Source organism: Lepus europaeus, unplaced genomic scaffold (genome assembly GCF_033115175.1).
Source record: "Lepus europaeus isolate LE1 unplaced genomic scaffold, mLepTim1.pri SCAFFOLD_34, whole genome shotgun sequence".
NCBI classification, from domain to species: domain Eukaryota; kingdom Metazoa; phylum Chordata; class Mammalia; order Lagomorpha; family Leporidae; genus Lepus; species Lepus europaeus.
Window position 1 is genome coordinate 3,045,329 of NW_026909213.1, and position 25,862 is coordinate 3,071,190.

General features: G+C 38.0%; 1 pseudogene; it reads right to left on the minus strand.

The window, feature by feature from the left end:
* Positions 1–15,322: 15,322 nt before the first annotated feature.
* Positions 15,323–25,862, minus strand: part of LOC133754947 (inducible T-cell costimulator-like) — a 50,883-nt pseudogene continuing 40,343 nt past the window's right edge.

The window sequence follows — 25,862 nt, forward strand, 5'->3', positions numbered from 1 at the left end:
ACCCTGCTTTGAATTTCTTTTTCTATGTTGGGCCATGGAGGTTCATATCTTATTTCTGAGCCTGGTTATGCTTTTTGTTTTCCATTTTATATTTCATATAGAATGTTTTCTGTTTTGAGTAGCTGCTCCACTTCTGATCCATATCTCTTCTAATGTGCCTGGTAAAGCATCAGAGGATGGCCCAAGTGCTTGGGCCCCTGTGTGGGAGACCTGGAAGAAGCTCCTGGCTCCTGGCTTCAGTCTAGCTCAGTCCTGTCTCTTGAGACCAGAGGATGGAAGATATTCTCTCTCGCGTGCGCGCACGCACTCTCTCTCTCTCTGCGTTTCTCTCTCTCTCTCTTCCTCTCCCTTTCCCTCTGAATGTAACTCTGCCCATGAAATAAAACTTTTTTTAAGAAATGAATATTTCTCCAGTGGATTTTTCCCCCAACTCACAGGAAAATCCTTTCAGTTTCAACTAATAGTTGAATATTTATTTGCTATATGACATTTGCTATGCTGGACATTTTATCTATTTTATTCAATTACAGCAACCCTACAAAGTTTATATGATTGTCATTTTATAAAAGAATAATTTGAATCTTAGACTGTTGAAGAACTTGTCAGTAGTCAATAGAACCAGTATTCAAATGTAGGTCTATCTCATTTGAGTCTGTGCTTTAAATCACTTTTTAATGCTTTTCTATTCTAATTGAGAGAAGTTTGCATTATATCTCATCTCCTTTCTGACAGATTAGTACAATTTTAATGATATTTTCATACAAAAATAAGAAATTAGAGAAGGGAACAGACTGCATGATTTCCACATTATGTCAGAACTTCAGCTTGTGTTTACTGTAACATAGAACTCCAGAATGTGTTTGAGAAACTTCTGAACTTCTGTGATTTTTCCTAATAAATTATCATTTTTGCTATTGTTAATGTTTAGGAGTTGGTGATGAGAGACTTTGTTTTTCCTCATTCTTCCACTTTTATTAATATGATATTTCTAGATGACTTACAAAGAGGCATGCTTGTGATTTTGTGGCTTTGGTATATTTTTTAAATGTTGGATTAATCACAATAATTATTTGCAATCTAAAGGAAAGCATTATTTTTCCCAAGTTAATATTTCAGACTCTTGGTATCTGTTGTGTATGCAATCACTCCAAGAAACGAGACAGATATACTTTACAGAAGGGTAAAAGATGGTGAGAGATGTCATTACTGAATTGAGTAGTGTATTGAGAAGTTTTAGCAACATTCCAGATATAGGAATTTGTGGATGAAGAATTAAACCTAAATCTCATGCCTTGCCTGAATTATTAACTAACTAAAATATGCGCATTATTTACTTAGTAGCAATTGTTAGTACAGTAAGAAAAAAGGAAGCTATGGAAACTTTCAACCTATACTAGGCGATTGGACTTATAGCTGAAGAATAATAATGACTGGGGCAGGTGCTATACTTCAATGTGTTAAATACCTGGCCTGCAGCACCAGCATCTGATATGGGTGCCAGTTGTAGTCCTAGCTTTTGTACTTCCAATTGAGCTCCCTGCTAATGAGCCTGGGAAAGCAGTGGAAGATGGGCCAAGTACATGAGCACCTATACCCTCATGGGAGACCCAGAAGAAGCTTCTGGTTCCTGGCTTCGGCCTGGCTCAGTCCTGGCTCTTGCAACCATCTGGGGAGTGAACCAGAGGATGGAAGATCTCTCTCCCTCTCCCTCTCTCTGTCTCTCCTCTTCTCTCTTTAGGACTCTGCCTTTCAAATAAAATAATAAATTTTAAAGAAAAATAATGACTGTATGAGTAGTGCTTATTTAAGTTTGCAAGAAATCAAGAATTAAGATAGTGAATATTACAGTCAGGTGATAAAAAGGATATGTGTGCATGCTTTACTAGGCTGATTATAATGAGCTTTTGTATTAGCTTGGAGTGAAACATTGAAGGAATATGATTTTAGTTAGATTTTTAGTGATGAAATAAGTAAGGAAGTATAGAATAATTATTCATGGGTTGCAACTCTGAAGAAATGAATTTCCTCTATGCCTTTCCTCTAATTGTGGAGATGGTTTATTGGAAATCTCAAGTTTGAGCTACTCAGACTCTGTATCCCATTTCTCTAGGGCCAGTTCAGCCCTTCATCCTGTTAAAGCAGATAAAACAGAACAGTTTGCAATTTGCTATAAAGGGTCTTTGGGATGAAGCATTTTAATGTCTATAAAGAGTAGACAAGACCTTCATTTTTAAAGACTCCCATGGAACATTTCAAATGGCATGGATATTTCTTGGTGCCCTTTGCCAAAATTAATAGATTTGGGCTATGGAATTGGAGGAAAGCTAAGCATTTAGGCCTGCTTATCAACCATTAACATTTTACTAAGTTTATTTTAGCTGACTTGCTCTAAAACTATCACATATTTGAGTAAATAACACCTTGAAAAGGAAGTCCATTAATTTTTAGAACTGTGTCACTTAAACACAGGAAGAATACAGATTTACAAAAATACCATTTTAAAAATTAAAAAATCATTTGTTGTGCTCAAGATAATACATCAGATTGGTATAGTTTAACCATTGTTTTTAAAATTTTTGACTCAGTCTGAGATTGAATTGCCTTTATGATTTCAAATAGCTATTCCAGCCAAGAACCCTGATGAAGAGATGGCACAGAGGGACTGGAATATAATAAAGTGTCAAGTATGTTTTTTTTTTGATTCTTCTCATGCTTTGAGAATAGGAATATCTTAAGACTTGATAAGATGGTGCAATTTTATATTTCCCATTTGACTACTTTAAAAGGTTCATTGTCTTTTAATTAAACTAATGGGGGGGAAGAGCAGAGATTAAAAGACATAGTCCTTAAAAGGGGATGGCTTTTAGCTGCAAGTTACATGAGTGACGACACCCCACTAAAGCAAGATGCAGTGCAGCAACAAATATTTTTCCTTCAAGGCTCATCTTTTCTGACTTTGGTGGTAATTTGGAGTTAATTGGTGCAGCTTCTCAATACAAGACTTTGTGTTTTATGTTCTTTGATCCTTCCTTCTATCTCTTCCCAGCTGCTTTCTTATCTTCCCTTTCATGTGGTGCAATTCAGCTTAGAAAACTGGATGCGATAATGATGTAAACTAGTTTAGGTGAGAAATTTGGATCAGTTGCTGTACATGAATATTTCCCATTAATCACCTGCTGTTTACTTTCCATAAAATGACTATCTCAAGTAGCACCTTCCTTGAATCTCATTCTATTACATCCACAAGTGGAGGCTTATTTTCTCATAGTAAATTTATAGTTTTAGCATGTGGTAAGTGTTTGGGTTTCTTTATTTGGAAATGTTACTGCCTGGTAGTTGTTTTGTTTTCCTTTGTTTGCATGAAGATTTTTTTTTTTTCTTTATGTCTTTTCCCCCCTTTGATTTTTACTCCCTACAAGTCCCCAAGTCATTCAAGCCAGTGAGGCTGTGGTGACACCTTCTGGGCAGTGCTGGGAGTGAATTACAACCATGAGTTCCATGATGTTGGTGGCATACCAAAGATCTGATGTATAATAGTAAATTTGATTTGCTTCATCAGAAATAGTGATACAGCATTCTGCTTGTGCTTAGAGTTTCTAGAACTAGTTAAATATCAATGCCTTTTCTTAGTAATGATTATAATTTGTAGTTAAATAATAAACCAGGGGCTTGCCTGATTTATTATTGTAAGGGTATGTACGGTACTTGCTAAGGCCTGAAAATTAATGTTAACAGGTGAAGATTCACATTCTGTGTTTTGAGAATATCAACACTGTACTATATTCCGTGTGTGTGTGTGTGTTTTATACAAAAGTATCTGCTTACATGCCAGTGCTTTATGGTAGTGGAAAAATGTTCTATAGTCAGTCTTGGTAGATACAGTGCTATCTTGTCATCTGTCTCCACCATTCTTTGTCAAGCAGTGTAGGATGAAGTTTCTCCAGGCTGGTACAGATGCATAAGGAGTCTTTGGTGTAGCTTCTGTTGGAAATTTGCCTTTTTCTGAACAGACTCCTGTTTCTTTCACTTCTTGTTCAGTTGATTTAACTCTTATTTTAAAAGATTTTAAATAACTTTTTCACATAGATAGCATGAAAACAGTGCACACTAACCATTGCCAATTTGTGTTTGCTTGGCCTTTGCTTGAACTGTGTATATGCTAAAACTATAGGTTCCCATAAAATCAAATAGATAATTCTAGCAAAACTGTTATCACTCTCTCTTCAGGAAATTGGCTAATAATAGAGAAGAAGACTTGCGAGAATCTTTCCTCTACTATCTTACTTAACTGAATAGAAATGTAGAAGTATCAGGCAACAAAAGTGTGACTATCAATGTAACTATAGAACTTCCCATCTCTATAATGTCACCTCAGGGTGGTGCGGGATGGGGAATACCCAAGAGACTAAAGATTGGTTAAAAGTGAGTGAAAACTGGCAATAAGAAAATGCCTACTGAACATATGATTGGAGCCAATTTATGAAAATATATGGTTAATAAATGTTTTCCTACCATTATCTTTGCCAAAAAGGTATAGCATATAAAAATGAATTTAGAAATAAATAAATAAATTTAGAATTTAGAAATATTGGGTTGTAGTATTAGCAAGATAAATGAACTTTCATAAGATTACACAGGAAAATATGTTCACATTATATACCTTATGCTATATCTTAGCTCTTTGTCTCATCCTTTGCTCAAATATTGCATATCCAGTGGGTAATATATGTATTTATATTTATTTCAGAACCCATTACTTTTATTACTACTATATAATAAAAATCAAGTCAAAGACACATTGCATACTGATTTCCAAACAGATGGTAGATAGCTGGAAAATAGACTAAAGCTATAATAAAATGGGAAAAATGGGTTCATGAAATTAAAAGAAAGCTTAAAATACTCAGGGTGTCAATGAGTAACAAAATATCATGAGGTAACCATGGAGATGATGGTTTTATTTGAAGTGGGGGGAGGGAGGAGAAAGCTAGAAGGAGACAAAAACACAATTTGGTTTAAAATTGAATTCCTCTGATAAGGCATTTCAGAAGCAGCTTGTCTTATTCACTCAGCAGCAAAATAATCATATGCACTTTAATAATCTTTATTTCACAGGAGCGCATTGCCAGAGTAATGGAATGTAAGCAGAGGAACAGCACCTTGCAGATCACAAAGGCAAATCTGTGGAAAGAAATTTCACTGAGTTTCTCTTTTCCTTGCCAGGGTAATAACAGCTCTTATTTTTCCTGCACTATTTAATATCTCACATAGACATTCTTTTACCTTTCCCTTTTTCATATCTGTTCAAACATGGACTATAGCATAAATCAGGAACTGTCAAGCTCAACGGGCTAAGCAAAAAACAGATGCTATATCTAGCATTTTTATTGCTATTTTTATTGTCATTTTACCACTGTCTCCATCCCTCCCAACCTTATTGTTGTTTTCTTCTCTCCGTAAACCAATCAGATGATAATATTCTGAGAAAGTGGGCTTAAGGGGGAAACTGGTATTCAGCTATATTAATCTGTATTTATTAACTAAGCTTGCTTGCATGGAGATTTTTTTTTTTGGACAGGCAGAGTGGACAGTGAGAGAGAGAGAGAGAAAGGTCTTCCTTTTTGCCGTTGGTTCACCCTCCAATGGCCGCCGTGGTAGGCGCGCTGCGGCCGGCGCAACGCGCTGTTCCGATGGCAGGAGCCAGGTGCTTCTCCTGGTCTCCTATGGGGTGCAGGGCCCAAGCACTTGGGCCATCCTCCACTGCACTCCCTGGCCACAGCAGAGAGCTGGCCTGGAAGAAGGGCAACCGGGACAGGATCGGTGCCCCGACCGGGACTAGAACCCGGTGTGCCGGCGCCACAAGGCGGAGGATTAGCCTATTGAGCCGCAGCGCCGGCGCTTGCATGGAGATTTTAAGGAGATGATTGCAACTGAGGCACTATTTTCAGAAGGAAGTAAATTGAATTATAGCAAGTGGACTAAAATGCATTTAGGCCAGAAGCTGCAAAAATAATGATTTCTTTATACTTGTGAACACACACTCAAATATACATACACAAGTGGGAAGTTAGAACCAAAAGGAAGCAGAGTTAGGTTCTTTCAGCTTGTCTTGTCCATAGGACACAGAATCTAAGAAATTGGCCTTTTTTAATATTAACAAAATGAAAGGTTCCAGTGCTTTTTTTTTAAAGAGAGTAAAAACTGGAGATAATACTATTCCTACTAAACATCTGATTGGGTCCAATTTATGAAAATCTATGGTTTATAAATGTTTTCCTGCTATTATCTTTGCAAAAAGCTATAGCTTGTAAAAGTGAATTTAGAAATAAAGTTATATTGGACCGTAGTATTAACAAGATAAATAAACGAGTTTTCATGAAATTACGCAGGAAAATATGTTTACATGATAAAGGTTTGACTTCCACCAAGAATTTTAAGTTAATGCTACCTCTTAGTTTTAACATGCCCTCTGAAAGCAAATTTGTGAAGTTTATATAGTTTTTTCTATGTGTATGAAGGAAAAGTGTCATCCACAAAGTAAACTGTGCATGGTTTCATCCTAACATATTCTGAACTTTGATAAGATTTATTAAAATGTAGTTTTTAGAAATTATTCTTTCTTACCAGGTAAATCTTGCACAAATACCCAAACTTAAATTTATAAAGCTACCCTAGAAATAGTTAATGGCAAAAGAAAAAGTAAAATTTGAAAATGCCAAGCAAAAACATGTTAAATCAGCAAATTACAGGGAAAACATTCCACAGTGTTGTAGCTAGCGTGTCTCTGATGTTCATGGAAATGGGAAAGGGTCATATTGAAATACCAAGATTTCTGATATTCCAGAGGAATTTCAAACCAAAATGCTGTGGAAGTCAAAGTCTGATTCTCATTAAGCACAAAATTCAGAGTTCTAGAGATTTTTAAACCCGGCAGACTCTATTTTAGATTGTTTCTCCATATTACAAAACTATTGATATAAAATCAGCTCCTGATTTTCATTCTACATAGAGTCACTTTATTTGGGGCTTTCCGGGAGCCACTATCTTCTTTGATAGAAAATCTATTATTTGACCTATCTGATGTTAATTATTTCTTAATAGCCTATGAGTTCCCTAAGATAATATTCCCAGAAAGGCAGATATACCTCTCGTTGAGTTCTTCTTGACCTGCAGATTCTCTAAGGAGAGTCCTCTGTGGAAGTAAGATTATTGGTTTTGTGAAAAAAGAGTAGCATATCTATTTTCTTAGGATTTGAGCCTTTATCCTTGCTACATGAAAATCATCAACTCCACCACATTTTTAATTGTTACAGAGATGAGCATATGGCTGCCAATAAAAACTTTGAGATAGGTGAATACAGGTCAAATGGTGCTCTCACTTCAGCTGTAAATATCTTCAAATCATCTGCTGATAGGGCAAGCATTTAGCCCAGGTTAAGATGCTGTTTATAATGCCCATGTTCCACACATGCCTGAGTTCAATGCCCAGCTATGGCTCCTGACTCCAGCTTTCTGCTAATGCAGACCCAGGGAGTCAACAGTGACGGCTCAAGTATTTGGGCTCCTGCCACCCACATAAGGTTTCTAGATTGGGTTTTTGGCTCCTAGTTTTGGTATTGGCCAAGCCCTGGCTGTCAGGACATCTTAGAAGTGAACCAACCAAGCTGGCGCCGTGGCTCAATAGGCTAATCCTCCACCTAGCAGAGTGCTGGCACTCCGGGTTCTAGTCCTGGTCGGGGCACCGGATTCTGTCCCAGTTGCCCCTCTTCCAGTCCAGCTCTCTGCTGTGGTCCGGAAGTGTAGTAGAGGATGGCCAAGTCCTTGGGCCCTGCACCCACATGGGAGACCAGGAGAAGCACCTGGCTCCTGGCTTTGGATCAGCGCGGTGCACTGGCCACAGCGCACCGGCCGCAGAGACCATTGGAGGTTGAACCAACGGTAAAGGAAGACTTTTCTCTCTCTGCCTCTCTCTCACTGTCCACTCTGCTTGTCAAAAAAAAAAAAAAGTGAACCAATCAAAGGGAGCTCCCTGTCTATATGTCTCTCTGCCTCTCAAAAAAAATCACCTGTCACCATTTGGTCTTCCTCATTTAATAAAAAATAATTATTTTCCCTTACTTCTTGAATTTGAGGCAGTTTTAGAACCACATGAGACAGAATCTTAAAATGAGACTCCCTATTTATGTTAGTTAGCTGAGGCCCTAGACAAAGGATTTGAAGGTGAGAGAATAAAACACGATCTAGTTCTTACATGAGGAGGAGGGGGGAATGAGTTACATGATTTTCTTTTACTTTTTTTGGGGGGGGTTTATTAAACTTTTAATTAATGAATACAAATTTCCAAAGTACAGCTTATGGGTTACAATGGCTTCCCCCTCCCAAAACTTCCCTCCCACCCACAACCCTCCCCTTTCCCGCTCCCTCTCCCTTTCCAATCACATCATGATTCATTTTCAATTCTCTTTATATACAGAAGATCAGTTTAGTATATATTAAGTAACGATTTCAACAGTTTGCCCCCATATAGAAACACAAAGTGAAAAAAAATACTGTTGGAGTACTAGTTATAGCATTAAATAAGAGTGTACAGCACATTAAAGACAGAGATCCTACATAATATTTTTTTTTAAAATTAATTAATTTTCTATGCCATTTCCAATTTAACACCAGGTTTTTTTTTCATTTCCAATTATCTTTATATACAGAAGATCGATTCAGTATATAATTAGTAAAGATCACATCAGTTTGTACCCACGCAGAAACACAAAGTGTAAATATACTGTTTCAGTACTAGTTATAGCGTCACTGCACATTAGACAACACATTAAGGACAGATCCCACATGGGATGTAAGCACACAGTGACTCCTGTTGCTGACTTAACAATTTGACACTCCTGTTCATGGCGTCAGTAATCTCCCTAGGCTCTAGTCATGAGTTGCCAGGGCTATGGAAGCCTTTAGAGTTCGCTGACTTCGATCTTATTCCGATAGGGTCATAGTCAAAGTGGAAGTTCTCTCCTCCCTTCAGAGAAAGGTACCTCCTTCTTTGATGGCCCCGTTCCTTCCACTGGGATCTCACTCACAGAGATCTTTCATTTAGGTCGTCTTCTTTTTTTTTCTTTTTCTTTTCCATGGTATCTTGGCTTTCCATGCCTACAATACTTTCATGGGCTCTTCAGCCAGATCCGAATGCCTTAAGGGCTGATTCTGAGGCCAGAGTGTTGTTTAGGACATCTGCCATTCTATGAGTCTGCTGTGTATCCCACTTCCCATGTTGGATCTTTCTCTCCCTTTTTGATTCTATCAGTTAGTATTAGCAGACACTTGTCTTGTTTGTGTGATCCCTATGATTCTTTGACCTATGAGAGCCATCGATTGTGAACTGAAATTGATCACTTGGACTAGTGAGATGGCATTGGTACATGCCACCTTGATGGGATTGTATTGGAATCCCCTGGCACATTTCTAACTCCATCATTTGGGGCAAGTCTGATTGAGCATGTCCCAAATTGTAAATCTCCTCCCTCTCTTTTTCCACTCTTAAATTTAACAGGGATCACTTTTCAGTTAAAATTTAAACACCTAAGAATAATTGTGTGTTAATTACAGAGTTCAACCACTAGTACTAGAACAACAAAAACAACAACAACAACCACAAATACTATAAAGGATAAAGTATTACATTGTACATCTAGAGTCAGGACAAGAGCTGATCAGGTCATTGTTTCTTATAGTGTCCATTTCACTTCAACAGGTTTCCCTTTGGTGCTCAGTTGTCGCCGATCAGGGAAAACAAATGAAATTTGTCTCTTTGGGACTGGCTTAATTCACTCAGCATGATGTTTTCCAGATTCCTCCATCTTGTTGCAAATGACTGGGTTTCATTGTTTCTTACTGCTGTATAGTATTCTATGGAGTACATGTCCCATAGTTTCTTTATCCAGTCTACTGTTGATGGGCATTTGGGTTGGTTCCAGGTCTTAGCTATTGTGAATTGAGCTGCAATAAACATTAATGTGCAGATGGCTTTTTTATTAGCCAAATTAATTTCTTTTGGCTAAATTCCAAGGAGTGGGATGGCTGGGCTGTATGGTAGGGTTATGTTCAGGTTTCTGAGGAATCTCCAGACTGACTTCCATAGTGGCTTAACCAGTTTGCATTCCCACCAACAGTGGGTTAGTGTCCCTTTTTCCCCACATCCTCTCCAGCATCTATTGTTGGTAGATTTCTGAATGTGAGCCATTCTCACCGGGGTGAGGTGAAACCTCATTGTGGTTTTGATTTGCATTTCTCTGATGGCTAGTGATCTTGAACATTTTTTCATGTGTCTGTTGGCCATTTGGATTTCCTCTTTCGAAAAATGTCTATTGAGGTCCTTGGCCCATCTCTTCAGTGGGTTGTTTGTTCTGTTGTTGTGGATTTTCTTGATTTCTTTGTAGATTCTGGTTATCAACCCTTTATCTGTAGTATAGTTTGCAAATATTTTTTCCCATTCTGTCGGTTTCCAATTCACTTTCCTGACTGTTTCTTTTGAAGTACAGAAACTTCACAATTTGATGCAATCCCAAATGTTAATTTTGGCTTTGACTGCCTGTGCTCCTGGGGTATTTTCCAAGAAGTCTTTGCCTGTACTTTATCTTGCAGGGTTTCTCCAATGCTAAGAATTTGATGGTGTCTGGTCGCAGATGTAAGTTTTTGATCCAAGTTGAGTGAATTTTTGTGTAAGGTGAAAGGTAGGGATCTTGCTTCATGATTCTGCACGTGGCAATCCAATTTTCCCAGCACCATTTATTGAATAGACTGTCCTTATTCCAGGGATTAGTTTTGGATCTTTGATCTAATATAAGTTGGCTGTAGATGTTTGGATTGATTGGGTTAAGTAACAAAACCCATCTTTTTGCTGCTTACAAGAAACTCATCTTTCCAACAATGATGCATACAGACTGAAAGTGAAAGGCTGGAAAAAGATATACCATGCCAACAGAAATGAAAAAAGAGCGGGCGTAGCCATCTTAATATCATATAACATAAACTTTACCACAAAAACTGTTAGGAGAGACAAAGAGGGGCACTATATAATGATTAAGGGATCCATTCAACAGGAAGATATAACAATTATCAATGTATATGCACCGAATTACAGGGCACCAGCTTATTTAAAAGACTTGTTAAGGGACTTAAAGGGAGACTTAGACCCCAATACAATAGAACTGGGGGACTTCAATACTCCACTCTCAGAGCTAGACAGATCATCAGGACAGAAGACCAACAAGGAGACAGTAGATTTCAATGACACTATAGCTCAAATGGATCTAACAGATATATACAGAACTTTTCCTCCTACACATAAAGCATGTACATTCTTCTCAGCAGTACATGGAACCTTCTCTAGGATTGACCACATGCTTGGCCATAAAGCAAGTCTCAGCAAATTCAAAAGAATTAGAATCATACCATGCAGCTTCTCAGACCACAAAGGAATGAAGTTGGAAATTAGCAACTTGGGAATCCCTAGAACACGTGCAAACACATGGAGATTGAACAACATGCTCCTGAATGAACAATGGGTCAGAGAAGAAATTAAAAGAGAAATCAAAAATGTCCTGGAAGTAAATGAGGATAACAGCACACATACCAAAACCTATGGGATACAACAAAAGCAGTGTTAAGAGGAAAGTTTATATCAATAGGAGCCTACATCAAGAAACTAGAAAGGCACCAAATAGATGAGCTTTCAAGTCATCTCAAGGATCTAGAAAATCGGCAGCAAACCAGACCCAAAGCTAGTAGGAGAAGAGAAATAATTAAAATCAGAGAAGAAATCAACAGGATTGAATCCAAAAAACATTACAAAAAATCAGCCAAACGAGGAGCTGGTTTTTTGAAAAAATAAACAAAATTGACACCCCATTGGCCCAACTAAAAAAAGAAAAGACCCAACTCAATAGGATCAGAGATGAAAAGGGAAACGTAACAACAGACACCACAGATATAAAAAGAATCATCAGAAATTACTACAAGGACTTGTATGCCAGCAAACAGGGAAATCTATCAGAAATGGACAGATTTTTGGACACATATAACCTACCTAAATTGAGCCAGGAAGACGTAGGAAACCTAAACAGACCCATAACTGACACAGAAATTGAAACAGTAATAAAGGCCCTCCCAACAAAGAAAAGCCCAGGACCAGATGGATTCACTGCTGAGTTCTACCAGACATTTAGAGAAGAACTAACTCCAATTCTTCTCAAACTATTCAAAACAATCGAAAAAGAGGGAATCCTCCCAAACTCTTTCTATGAAGCCAGCATCACCTTAATTCCTAAGCCAGAAAAAGACGCAGCATTGAAAGAGAATTACAGACCAATATCCCTGTTGAACATAGATGCAAAAATACTCAATAAAATTCTGGCCAATAGAATGCAACAACACATCAGAAAGATCATCCACCCAGACCAAGTAGGATTTATCCCTGGTATGCAGGGATGGTTCAATGTTCGCAAATCAATCAACGTGATACACCACATTAACAGACTGCAGAAGAAAAACCATATGATTCTCTCAATAGACACAGAGAAAGCATTTGATAAAATACAACACCCTTTCATGATGAAAACCCTAAGCAAACTGGGTATAAAAGGAACATTCCTCAATTCAATCAAAGCAATATATGAAAAACCCACAGCCAACATCCTATTGAATGGGGAAAAGTTGGAAGCATTTCCTCTGAGATCGGGTACCAGACAGGGATGCCCACTCTCACCACTGCTCTTCAATATAGTTCTGGAAGTCTTAGCCAGAGCTATTAGGCAAGAAAAAGAAATTAAAGGGATCCAAATTGGGAAGGAAGAACTCAAACTATCCCTCTTTGCAGATGATATGATTCTTTATTTAGGGGACCCAAAGAACTCTACTAAGAGACTACTGGAACTCATCGAAGAGTTTGGCAAAGTAGCAGGATATAAAATCAATGCACAAAAATCAACAGCCTTTGTATACACAGGCAATGCCACAGCTGAGGAAGAACTTCTAAGATCAATCCCATTCACAATAGCTACAAAAACAATCAAATACCTTGGAATAAACTTAACCAAGGACGTAAAAGATCTCTAAGATGAAAACTACAAAACCTTGGAGAAAGAAATAGAAGAGGAAACCAAAAAATGGAGAAATCTTCCATGCTCATGGATTGGAAGAATCAATATCATCTAAATGTCTATTCTCCCAAAAGCAATTTATACATTCAATGCAATACCAATCAAGGTACCAAAGACATTCTTCTCAGATCTGGAAAAAATGATGCTGAAATTCATATCGAGACACAGAAGACCTCGAATAGCCAAAGCAATCTTGTCCAACAAAAACAAAGCCGGAGGCATCACAATACCAGACTTCAGGACATACTACAGGGCAGTTGTTATCAAAACAGCATGGTACTGGTACAGAAACAGATGGATAGACCAATGGAACAGAATAGAAACACCAGAAGTCAATCCAAACATCTACAGCCAACTTATATTTGAGTTACATGATTTTCAAGATACTTATCCATGTCAAGTTTATAAAGGATTGGGAGTGTATGAGTCAGGGAACAGACTGTTCTTCCTGTCAAAACAACAAAAAAAAACAGAGACTAGCTTACTGTGCTAAGTGTCCTATCACACCACACTTCCAAGGGGAAGGAGTCAGGATGCAACTCCCTTCATATGAATCACGAGAGAGGGGCTTTCAGAAGATTATCTGGAGAGCATAATTAGTGACTCCTGCCATGTCGGACTTGAATCTGACTCATGCCCAAGACTGATTTGCCACATGTTTTGAAAGTGGAATGACAAAGAGATGGCTTTTTAAGTGATCTGTATTCTTAGAGTCCATAAGAACAATTGTTGCTTAAGTTTATGTCATGGAACATTGGTGGTCCATGTGCACAGGAGAGATGATACAGATTATCTTAGACCCATAGACCTGACTAGAATGTGCCAATGATGCCAAAAGTCAAGTGAATTACCATCTTTTCTAGCATAGTAAGTGAAGAGAGAGCTTAAGTAAATCAGATTATCTGCAGGTACCTGTCACATCCCATTTCTCCTGTAAATGGTCAGCCTGTATTAGAATTGAATTTGGAAAAGAAGGTAGCTATAATTTTGATTATTGAAAGTTTTTATTATTTTACTAAGATTAGATGTGCCAATGGTATATTTTGATTACCTGTTAATTTAGAAAAACATCATCTCTACCATAAATTTCATGAACAGACATGGGAAGCCCCATAGAATAAATTAAAAGACATTCTGAAAGTCAACAGTAAAGTTTCTTTATAATAAACAAGTTTTGCTTTTTCAGCTTAATGAGTGTGTGTGTGTGTATTTGTGTGTGTGTGTTGGAAAATGGTGATCATGTAAGAATAGAAGTTTGGTGTTGGGAAAAAACATTGCCAATTTCTTTTGATCCTCAGATTATTATCTCTGGCTCTGGGGCCAGTAAATCAATGCTTTATTCTTGGCCCTGTCCATACTTTAGTGAGAAGGTACTAAAGTCAGACAAAAATCATAGCTATCAGGAAGATTTTCATTAGATTATTTTATCCATGTAATCTTTTCTCTTCTTCAGAAGCCCTTCTACAGCTTTACTTGATTTAATATCTCCCTACTTTCTGTTTTTGCCCGGAGCTCAAGTAATGGAATCAAAATCAAGGAGACTTGATTAACTTAAACACTCAATCACATTTTTACTATGTATCTGAACGTTCCTGATAGTATTTTTAAAAAATATTTATTTACTTATTTGAAAGCCAGAGTTACAGAGAGGCAGAGGCAGAGAGAGAGAGAGAGACAGAGAAAGAGAGAGAGAGACAGAGAGAGAGGTCTTCCATCTGCTGGTTCTCTCCCCAGATGGCTGCAATGGCCAGAGCTGAGCTGATCCGAAGCCAGGATCCAGGAGCTTATTCCAGGTCTCCTACATAGGTTTAGAGGCTCAAGGACTTGAACCAGTTTCTACTGCTTTTCCAGGCCATAGCAGAGAGCTAGATTGGAAATTGGGCAGCCGGGACTTGAACCGGTACCCATATGGGATGCTGGCATTGCAGGTGGCAGATTTATCTGCTACACCACAGCGCTGGTTGTGCTTTAAAGAAAAAAAAAGACATTTGTTTTACTGCATTGCTAAAAGTAGGCCTAGACACAGGGATTCCTTTCCAGTGAGGTCTGTTTGTTGAGTGCATATGAGATGGGCTTTCTATAAAGCTAGTTGCAAAAAGGTGTTTATTCTGAGAAAGCAGCAGCACCAAGGAAATCTGTGAAAATCTTGCTGGCTTTTAGAGTCACTGGTCCAGAATGAACAAAACATGAGCAGGAGATGGATGTGGTTCAATCAAGTCAAGACGAACTATGTAGTCGAGAAAACAAGGGACTCTCACTTCAAGTTGAGGGGACCCGACCAATACGTGCCATGCCCAGGTGCCAGAGAGTTCTGTTGGTGTAGGTTTTTTAGCTGTGTTCACTGCTGCTATGAGCATGTACTCACTATTCAGGTCTTGCACACTTGATTGATATTTCTCTTTTGCAAGCCAAAAAATAAATATGCATTCAAAAATGTAGACTACCGCAAAAGATGCACATCCTATGGGTAACCCGAACTTCACCCAGCAACAGAGCTTGTGATTCATAAATATGCAAATATTCTCCTCTGATAATCTCTACTTGAAAAGGAGGAGGGTCAAAAATTGATAGTTTGTAGAAGTAATACCTGGTATGAGAACTGTCCAAATTATATAGGAAAAAAGAAACTGTTGTTGAATAATTGATATTGACAGAATTTCAGAGCATTAATGGACACTGTGTTTCCACTCTCCTTTGTTTGCCTGAGGTCGCAGAGGACTTGTCTCCCTGTCAGCAGCTGCATTTTGAATTGCAGGACAATCTCAGGGTATTTGCATAAAATTTGAACACCTCCATTTTGAAATGTAAACATCTCATACTTGGCAGAATCATTGATGTCTCCTTAAAGCGATTCCAACACAGCCAAGGAAAGGTTCAGATGTCTGGAGTTCTCTGCTGGACTTCACTGTCAAGCCTCATCTTTGGGCTTTAAAAGCTGTGGCAGGGGCTGGTGCTGTGGTATGGTGGGTAAAGCCACCACCTGAAGTGCCAGCATCCCATATGGCTGCAGGTTCGAGTCCAGGCTGCTCCTCCTCCAATCTGGCTCTCTGTTATGGCCTGCAAAAGCAGAAGAAGATGGCCCACGTGGGAAACCCAAAAGAAGTTCCTGGCTCCTCATTTCAGATTGGTGCTACTCTGGCCATTGTGGCCAACTGGGGAGTTAACCAGCAGATGGAAGACCTCTCTCTCTCTCTCGGACTCTCCTTCTTTCTCTGTGTAACTCTTTCAAGTAAATAAATGAATCTTTAAAAAAAAGTGAAAGACTAGTTACAAATACTGGCAAATTTTCAGATTCCCTTAATTGATACCATCTTTAATTTACATTTACAGAAAAGGTTGTTTTTTAAATGTAATTATAATGAGCTACTTCTCAGCAATTTCCCTTTTATCTCTGTGTCACTTTGTTATTGTTCTGACCAAACTACTGATTTCGTTTCACAGTAATGACAATATATTTTATATCGTAAGGTGTGTATCACTTTTAAACTTTCTTTTTTTTTGAATTTAGACATATCATTTATGAGCATCTTTAGTATCTTAGCTGAAGGCATTACTTACACTGTGAAGCTGAGTCATCAGCTTCCTCAAAGTTCTATAAGTTGTCCTGATGATGTTCAAATATGAAATTTCTCAGGGCTATCTTTGTCCAATGTAGTCTTCACAAGTAGCAGGTAATATACTTAGTACATTTCTTGATTGTTATGGAACTTTAAATTTCACTAGATTTAAAAGCTAACATATTTTGAGCTAATTCTAATAAACAGCACAATCTTTGACTTATAATTTTATTGTTTTTTAAAAAATATTTCTCTTTTAATGTATTATAATAGTCTATTTTTCATCAGCTTTCCCAATATCTATTTGTCTGTCTATTATGGCTTCTACTGAATTGCTCATTTCTACTCACAGTAATAATATTTTATTTCATAAAAATCCAACATATTTTTATTACTGTCTTTAAGATTACCATCACCTGTATTTTTCTTTAATATCCCAGTGTATTCCAGTCCTGCCACTGTGAATTCATGGCCATGTTGGTTAAGTGTTCATTATGAGGTCATGAACTCCATGAAAATTCTCTAAGTTGTGCTAGCAACCATCATGCACACATGTTTTCAGAGACATCTTAGACCCACATGATAGTCACTCTTTTCAGGTAACATTTTTCTTTTTATATTTCATGGAATTCTAAACTTCCCATTAATATATGAAAGTTTCAATAGAATGAGTTAAAAATCCATTTATTTTAAAGATTTCTCTGATAAGTGTATGATCTTCATTTGATTTATACTTCGTGAAAATTTTTGAATTTTCCTTTTTTAAGGTAATTGTTATCATTTCCAGTAATTTCCCTCATATTTGCTTGTCATTCTGCTATTACTTCTAGAAAACAATTGTTACTTACCCTGGTCACAGTGTATTTTATTTCATAACACCTAGATCCTCTTTTTATGTATTTATTTTGTGTGTGTGTGTGTGTTTGAGCTTATATCACCCACATGTATCTTTGGTATCCCATTTAAAGCTAATCTAACCACTGTGAACTTGAGGCCATACTGGTTGTATTTTGTTTTTAAAGAAACTTTCAATGGCCATGAAATTGCATAAGTTTTTCTGACAATTTTCATGTATACAATTTTTCAGAGACTTCTTAGGCAAATTTGGTCATTCTCCTTTTCCAAGTATCACATTTGATGGCAATTATGAATTTTTCCAGAACTATGACATTTATCTTTGATTTCTGAAAGTGTCAATAGTTTAATTCAAGTTACTGACACTTTTCCTTCATGGTTATAATGGTATTTGATGTGGATTTTTATTTAAATTTTGTGAAAAATTTTAATTTATAATCCTTCTTAATATATTGTAATTGTTTAGTTTTCAACAATTTCATTTATAACTGTTGGTCACTCTATATTGCTCCTACGAAACTGTTCACATCTTTCAAAGTGATCAGCATTTATTTATTTCATATCATCTTCATGCTTTTTCATCTGTTTTATAAATTGTAGTTAATACTAATACCTGTATATTAACATCCTAGTGCAAATCAATCTTAGCAGTAGAATCCCATGGCCATCTTGGTTTGCTTTGTTATTATGGGGTCCCCAACTTCATCACAATGCTACAACTGTTCCTTGCTGCCATATTTTACACATATTTTTTAAAAAATATCTTAGACTCATTTGATAATTCATAATTTACAAGCTTTTTTGTTTTTACTCTTTCTGGACTTTGTGGAATTTAAATTTATCTTTGATTTTTAAAGGTTCTAATAGAATATTTCCAGATACAGACATCTTTCCCTTAAGATTTTTGTGGTACACTACAAATTTCCCCATACCCTTTATCCCCTAATAATATCTCATATCATTTATACTTACCACAATTAATGAACCACAGCTATATTCCTAAACTTAATCCAAACTCCTTTTATCTCTTTCACACAGTGCAGAGTCTGTCAATTGAAATTTAAAATAGCCATATTTAGGACCAGCTCTGTGGCATAGTGGGTAAAGCTACTGCCTGGAGCATGAGCATCCCATATGGTCACCAGTTGGATTCTTGGATGTTCCACTCATGATCCACCTCTGTACTGATACACCTGGGAAAGCAGCAGAGGATGGACCAAGTGCTTGGGCCCCTGAACCCATGTTGGAGACTTGGATAAATCTCTAGCTCCTGGCTTCAGACTGACCCAGGCCTGCCCTCTCTGTAATTGCCTTTCAAATAAATAAATAAGCTTTTAAAATCAACATTTGTAGATTTCATGAAGTTGTACCTGGATGAAAACCAAGCACTACACCAAAAAGCTGTTAGAATTTATAAATCAGTTCAGTGAAATCACAGTTACAAAGGGAGCAAACCAAAACAGTAGGATTTTTATGTACTAATAATGATCTCACTGAAAGAGACATCAGATTTGAAATCACATTCACAATAGTCACAAACACAATCCAATATTTAGGAATAAATTTAACCAAAGAAATGAAAGATGTCTACAATAAAATTTATAAAATATTGATGGAAGAAATCAGGGTGAAGATATTTCTTTCTCATGGATTGTAAGATTTATTATCATTAAGAATCTATAGCATCTTAAGTATGCATTCAGTGCAATCCCTATCAATATACCAATGACATTCTTTATAGAGGTAGAAAAACAATCCAAAAATATGTATGAAAAAAAATACCCAGGATAGCCAAAGTAAACTTGAGCAAAAAAACAAAAACAAAAACATGCTGGACAGACACAGAAAGACAAATATCACAGCTTCTCCTTTATATGTGGGAGCTAAAATCACCAAAAAGAAATGCCTGTATCAGATTTGATGAAAATACAATGTTTTCTCAAACTTCGTTTAAAATCTTTGTCAAAAAAACTGATATGAATTATGTATTACTGTAGATTTTTTAAAATAACACTTGAAGATATTACATAGATTAGTCCTTCCTTGTTTCATTTCTCTTATGGGTATTCATTTTCTAGTCTGTCTGTGTCCTTTAAAATTGTTTCCTATTTGTAACTAGTACTCAAACAGTATGTTTCACTTTGTGTTTCTATGTGGGTGCAAACTGTTGAAATCTTTATACTAAATTGATCTTCTGTATATAAAGAGAATTGAAAATGAATCTTGATGCAAATGGAAGGGGAGAGCGAGTGGGAGAGGGGAGGGGTGTGGGTGGGAGGGAAGTTATGGGAGGCGTAAGCCATTGTAATCCATAAGCTGTACACTGGAAATTTATATTCATTAAATAAAAGTTAAAAAAATTTGTTTCCTATTTGTGTCTTCTTTGTACATAGCAATTCCATTTATATAGATAGATAGATAATCTCATTTAAAATAATTTTTAATTTTTTGGGGCGGAGCCAAGATGGCGGAAGAGTGAGGGCGCACACAACAGTTTGGGAAAAGAAATTTAAACAAGGGTGGAGTTACTGTACCCTGAAGAAGAGTCTCAGAGGAAAAAACTGCAGAGGAAACTCTTCCGGATCTAGTGATGCGACACGGAGGACCTACTGGGAGAGTAAGGTGGCCCACTGCCACGCTGCGCCGAGCCGAGCCCTGCCGAGCCGCACCTAGCAGTGCTGAGCCGCACCTAGCAGCGCCCAGCTGTGCCACACCGCACCGACCCGACCCGACCCGCACGGAGGCATGCCATGGACACAGCCCACCCACAGAATTTGAGCCCCGGCGCTGGAAGCAAAGGTAACCGGGAGACATTGGCCATGAAGGTTAGACCGTGGTTGGAGCTTACGCGGTGGGGAGGGGGAGCTACACCAGGCTGACTAGAAGAAAAAAAAAGGGGGAACCAGCTGGGACACTAGCCTCTCTCTGCACTCTCCTTACAAACCCCAGAAAGACAGAGCAGGGACCACTTACTTTAATAAGTAAAACAAACTCCTTAGCCTAGGCAACACTGAAGAATCAGAGCTCTTTGGCAACACCTCCAAGATGCCAAACAAATGTAGAAACCAAGGCAACAAGAGCAAGGAAGACACTATAATGCCTCCAAATGAAAAAGACACCCCAATTCAAGATTATGAAGATGATGAAATCGAAGAAATGCAAGAAGCGGATCTCAAAAATTTGATAAGAACATTAAGAAGTTCTCAAAAACAAATTCTTGAACTACAGAAATCCTTAATGGACAAGATAGAAAATCTCTCTCACGAAAATGAAATATTAAGGAGGAATCAAAATGAAATGAAACAACTAGTGGAACAAGAAACTGTGATAGTGACGAGAAACCATAATGAAATGAAGAATTCAATAGATCAAATAACAAACACATTAGAGAGCCTTAAAAACAGAATGGGTGAAGCAGAAGAGAGAATATCGGAATTAGAAGACAGAGAATAGGAAAGGAAACAGGCAAACCAAAGAAAAGAAGAGGAAATTAGAAATCTAAAAAATATTGTTGGGAATCTACAGGATACTATTAAAAAACCCAACACTCGGGTCCTAGGAGTTCCTGAAGGCATGGAGAGGGAGAAAGGATTAGAAGGCCTCTTTAGTGAGATACTAGCGGAAAATTTCCCAGGTTTGGAGAAGGACAGAGACATCCTAGTACAGGAAGCTCATAGAACCCCTAATAAACATGACCAAAAAAGATCCTCACCACGACACATTGTAATTAAACTCACCACAGTGAAACATAAAGAAAAGATCTTAAAATGTGCAAGAGAGAAACATCAGACCACTATCAAAGGATCCCCAATTAGACTCACAGCTGACTTCTCATCAGAAACCTTACAAGCCAGGAGTGAATGGCAAGACATAGCCCAGGTACTAAGAGAGAAAAACTGCCAGCCCAGAATATTATATCCTGCAAAGCTCTCATTTGTGAATGAAGGTGAAATTAAGACCTTTCACAGCAAACAGAAATTGAAAGAATTCGTCGCCACTCGTCCAGCCCTGCAAAAGATGCTTAAAGATGTGTTACACACAGAAACACAGAAACGTGGTCACCAATATGAAAGAAGGTAAAGGAAGGAAACCTCACAGCAAAAGATCACAGGAAAGCCAAAAATGATAGGGCAAAGTTACTCCTTCTCAATAGTCACATTAAACGTTAAGGGCCTGAACAATCCAATTAAAAGACACCGATTGGCTGATTGGGTTAAAAAACAAAACCCATCTATCTGCTGCTTACAAGAAACACATCTTTCTAACAAAGATGCTCACAGACTGAAAGTGAAAAACTGGAAAAAGATATACCATGCCAACAGAAATGAAAAAAGAGCAGGAGTAGCCATCTTAATATCAGATAACATAAATTTTACCACAAAAACTATTAGGAGAGACAAAGAGGGGCACTATATAATGATTAAGGGATCCATTCAACAGGAAGATATAACAATTATCAATGTATATGCACCTAATTACAGGGCACCAATTTATTTAAAAGACTTGTTAAGGGACTTAAAGGGAGACTTAGACCCCAATACAATAGAACTGGGGGACTTCAATACTCCACTCTCAGAGCTAGACAGATCATCAGGACAGAAGACCAACAAGGAGACAGTAGATTTCAATGACACTATAGCTCAAATGGATCTAACAGATATCTACAGAACTTTTCATCCTACACATAAAGCATGTACATTCTTCTCAGCAGTACATGGAACCTTCTCTAGGATTGACCACATGCTAGGCCATAAAGCAAGTCTCAGCAAATTCAAAAGAATTAGAATCATACCATGCAGCTTCTCAGACCATAAAGGAATGAAGTTGGAAATTAGCAACTCGGAAACCCCAGAGCACGTACAAACACATGGAGATTGAACAACATGCTCCTGAATGAACAATGGGTCAGAGAAGAAATTAAAAGAGAAATCAAAAATGTCCTGGAAGTAAATGAGGATAACAGCACACATACCAAAACCTATGGGATACAACAAAAGCAGTGTTAAGAGGAAAGTTTATATCAATAGGTGCCTACATCAAAAAATTGGAAAGGTACCAAATAGATGAACTTTCAACTCATCTCAAGGATCTAGAAAATCAGCAGCAAACCAGACCCAAAGCTAGTAGGAGAAGAGAAATAATTAAAATCAAAGAAGAAATCAACAGGATTGAATCAAAAAAAAATTACAAAAAATCAGCCAAACGAGGAGCTGGTTTTTTGAAAAAATAAACAAAATTGACACCCCACTGGCCCAACTAACTAAAAAAAGAAAAGACCCAAATCAATACAATTAAAGATGAAAAGGGAAACGTAACAACACACACCACAGATATAAAAAGAATCATCAGAAATTACTACAAGGACTTGTATGCCAACAAACAGGGAAATCTATCAGAAATGGATAGATTCCTGGACACATACAACCTACCTAAATTGAGCCAGGAAGACGTAGGAAACCTAAACAGACCCATAACTGACACAGAAATTGAAACAGTTATAAAGGCCCTCCCAACAAAGAAAAGCCCAGGACCAGATGGATTCACTGCTGAATTCTACCAAACATTTAGAGAAGAATTAACTACAATTCTCCTCAAACTATTCAAAACAATCGAAAAAGAGGGAATCCTCCCAAACTCTTTCTATGAGGCCAGCATCACCTTAATTCCTAAGCTGGAAAAAGACGCAGCATTGAAAGAGAATTACAGACCAATATCCCTGTTGAACATAGATGCAAAAATACTCAATAAAATTCTGGCCAATAGAATGCAACAACACATCAGAAAGATCATACACCCAGACCAAGTAGGATTTATCCCTGGTATGCAGGGATGGTTCAATGTTTGCAAATCAATCAACGTGATACACCACATTAACAGACTGCAGAAGAAAAACGATATGATTCTCTCAATAGACACAGAGAAAGCATTTGATAAAATACAACACCCTTTCATGATGAAAACCCTAAGCAAACTGGGTATGGAAGGAACATTCCTCAATTCAATCAAAGCAATTTATGAAAAACCCACAGCCAACATCCTATTGAACGGGGAAAAGTTGGAAGCATTTCCTCTGAGATCGGGTACCAGACAGGGATGCCCACTCTCACCACTGCTCTTCAATATAGTTCTGGAAGTCTTAGCCAGAGCTATTAGGCAAGAAAAAGAAATTAAAGGGATCCAAATTGGGAAGGAAGAACTCAAACTATCCCTCTTTGCAGATGATATGATTCTTTATTTAGGGGACCCAAAGAACTCTACTAAGAGACTACTGGAACTCATCGAAGAGTTTGGCAAAGTAGCAGGATATAAAATCAATGCACAAAAATCAACAGCCTTTGTATACACAGGCAATGCCACAGCTGAGGAAGAACTTCTAAGATCAATCCCATTCACAATAGCTACAAAAACAATCAAATACCTTGGAATAAACTTAACCAGGACATTAAAGATCTCTAAGATGAAAACTACAAAACCTTAGAGAAAGAAATAGAAGAGGAAACCAAAAAATGGAGAAATCTTCCATGCTCATGGATTGGAAGAATCAATATCATCAAAATGTCCATTCTCGGCTGGCGCCGCGGCTCACTAGGCTAATCCTCCACCTTGCGGCGGCGGCACACCGGGTTCTAGTCCCGGTCAGGGCACTGATCCTGTCCCGGTTGCCCCTCTTCCAGGCCAGCTTTCTGCTGTGGCCAGGGAGTGCAGTGGAGGATGGCCCAAGTCCTTGGGCCCTGCACCCCATGGGAGACCAGGAGAAGCACCTGGCTCCTGCCATCGGATCAGAGCTGTGTGCCGGCCACAGCGCGCTACCGTGGTGGCCATTGGAGGGTGAACCAATGGCAAAAGGAAGACCTTTCTCTCTGTCTCTCTCTCACTGTCCACTCTGCCTGTCAAAAAAAATGTCCATTCTCCCAAAAGCAATTTATACATTCAATGCAATACCAATCAAGATACCGAAGACATTCTTCTCAGATCTGGAAAGAATTATGCTGAATTTCATATGGAGACACAGAAGACCTCGAATAGCCAAAGCAATCCTGTACAACAAAAACAAAGCCGGAGTCATCACAATACCAGATTTCAGGACATACTACAGGGCAGTAGTTATCAAAACAGCATGGCACTGGTACAGAAACAGATGGATAGACCAATGGAACAGAATAGAAATACCAGAAATGAACCCAAACATCTACAGCCAACTCATATTTGATCAAGGATCCAAAACCAATCACTGAAGTAAGGACAGTCTATTCACTAAATGGTGCTGGGAAAATTGGATTTCCACGTGCAGAATCATGAAGCAAGATCCCTACCTTTCACCTTACACAAAAATTCACTCAACTTGGATCAAAAACTTACATCTACGACCAGACACCATCAAATTCTTAGAGAGCATTGGAGAAACCCTGCAAGATATAGGCACAGGTAAAGACTTCTTGGAAAATACCCCAGGAGCACAGGCAGTCAAAGCCAAAATTAACTATTGAGATTGCATCAAACTGAGAAGTTTCTGTACTTCAAAAGAAACAGTCAGGAAAGTGAATTGGAAACCGACAGAATGGGAAAAAATATTTGCAAACTATACTACAGATAAAGGGTTGATAACCAGAATCTACAAAGAAATCAAGAAACTCCACAACATCAAAACAAACAATCCCCTTAAGAGATGGGCCAAAGACCTCAACAGACATTTTTCAAAAGAGGAAATCCAAATGACCAACAGACACATGAAAAAATGTTCAAGATCACTAGCCATCAGAGAAATGCAAATCAAAACCACAATGAGGTTTCACCTCACCCCAGTGAGAATGGCTCACATTCAGAAATCTACCAACAATAGATGCTGGAGAGGATGTGGGGAAAAAGGGACACTAACCCACTGTTGGTGGGAATGCAAACTGGTAAAGCCACTATGGAAGTCAGTCTGGAGATTCCTCAGAAACCTGAACATAACCCTACCATACAGCCCAGCCATCCCACTCCTTGGAATTTACCCAAAGGAAATTAATTTGGCTAATAAAAAAGCCATCAGCACATTAATGTTTATTGCAGCTCAATTCACAATAGCTAAGACCTGGAACCAACCCAAATGCCCATCAACAGTAGACTGGATAAAGAAACTATGGGACATGTACTCCATAGAATACTATACAGCAGTAAGAAACAATGAAACCCAGTCATTTGCAACAAGATGGAGGAATCTGGAAAACATCATGCTGAGTGAATTAAGCCAGTCCCAAAGAGACAAATTTCATTTGTTTTCCCTGATCGGCGACAACTAACTGAGCAC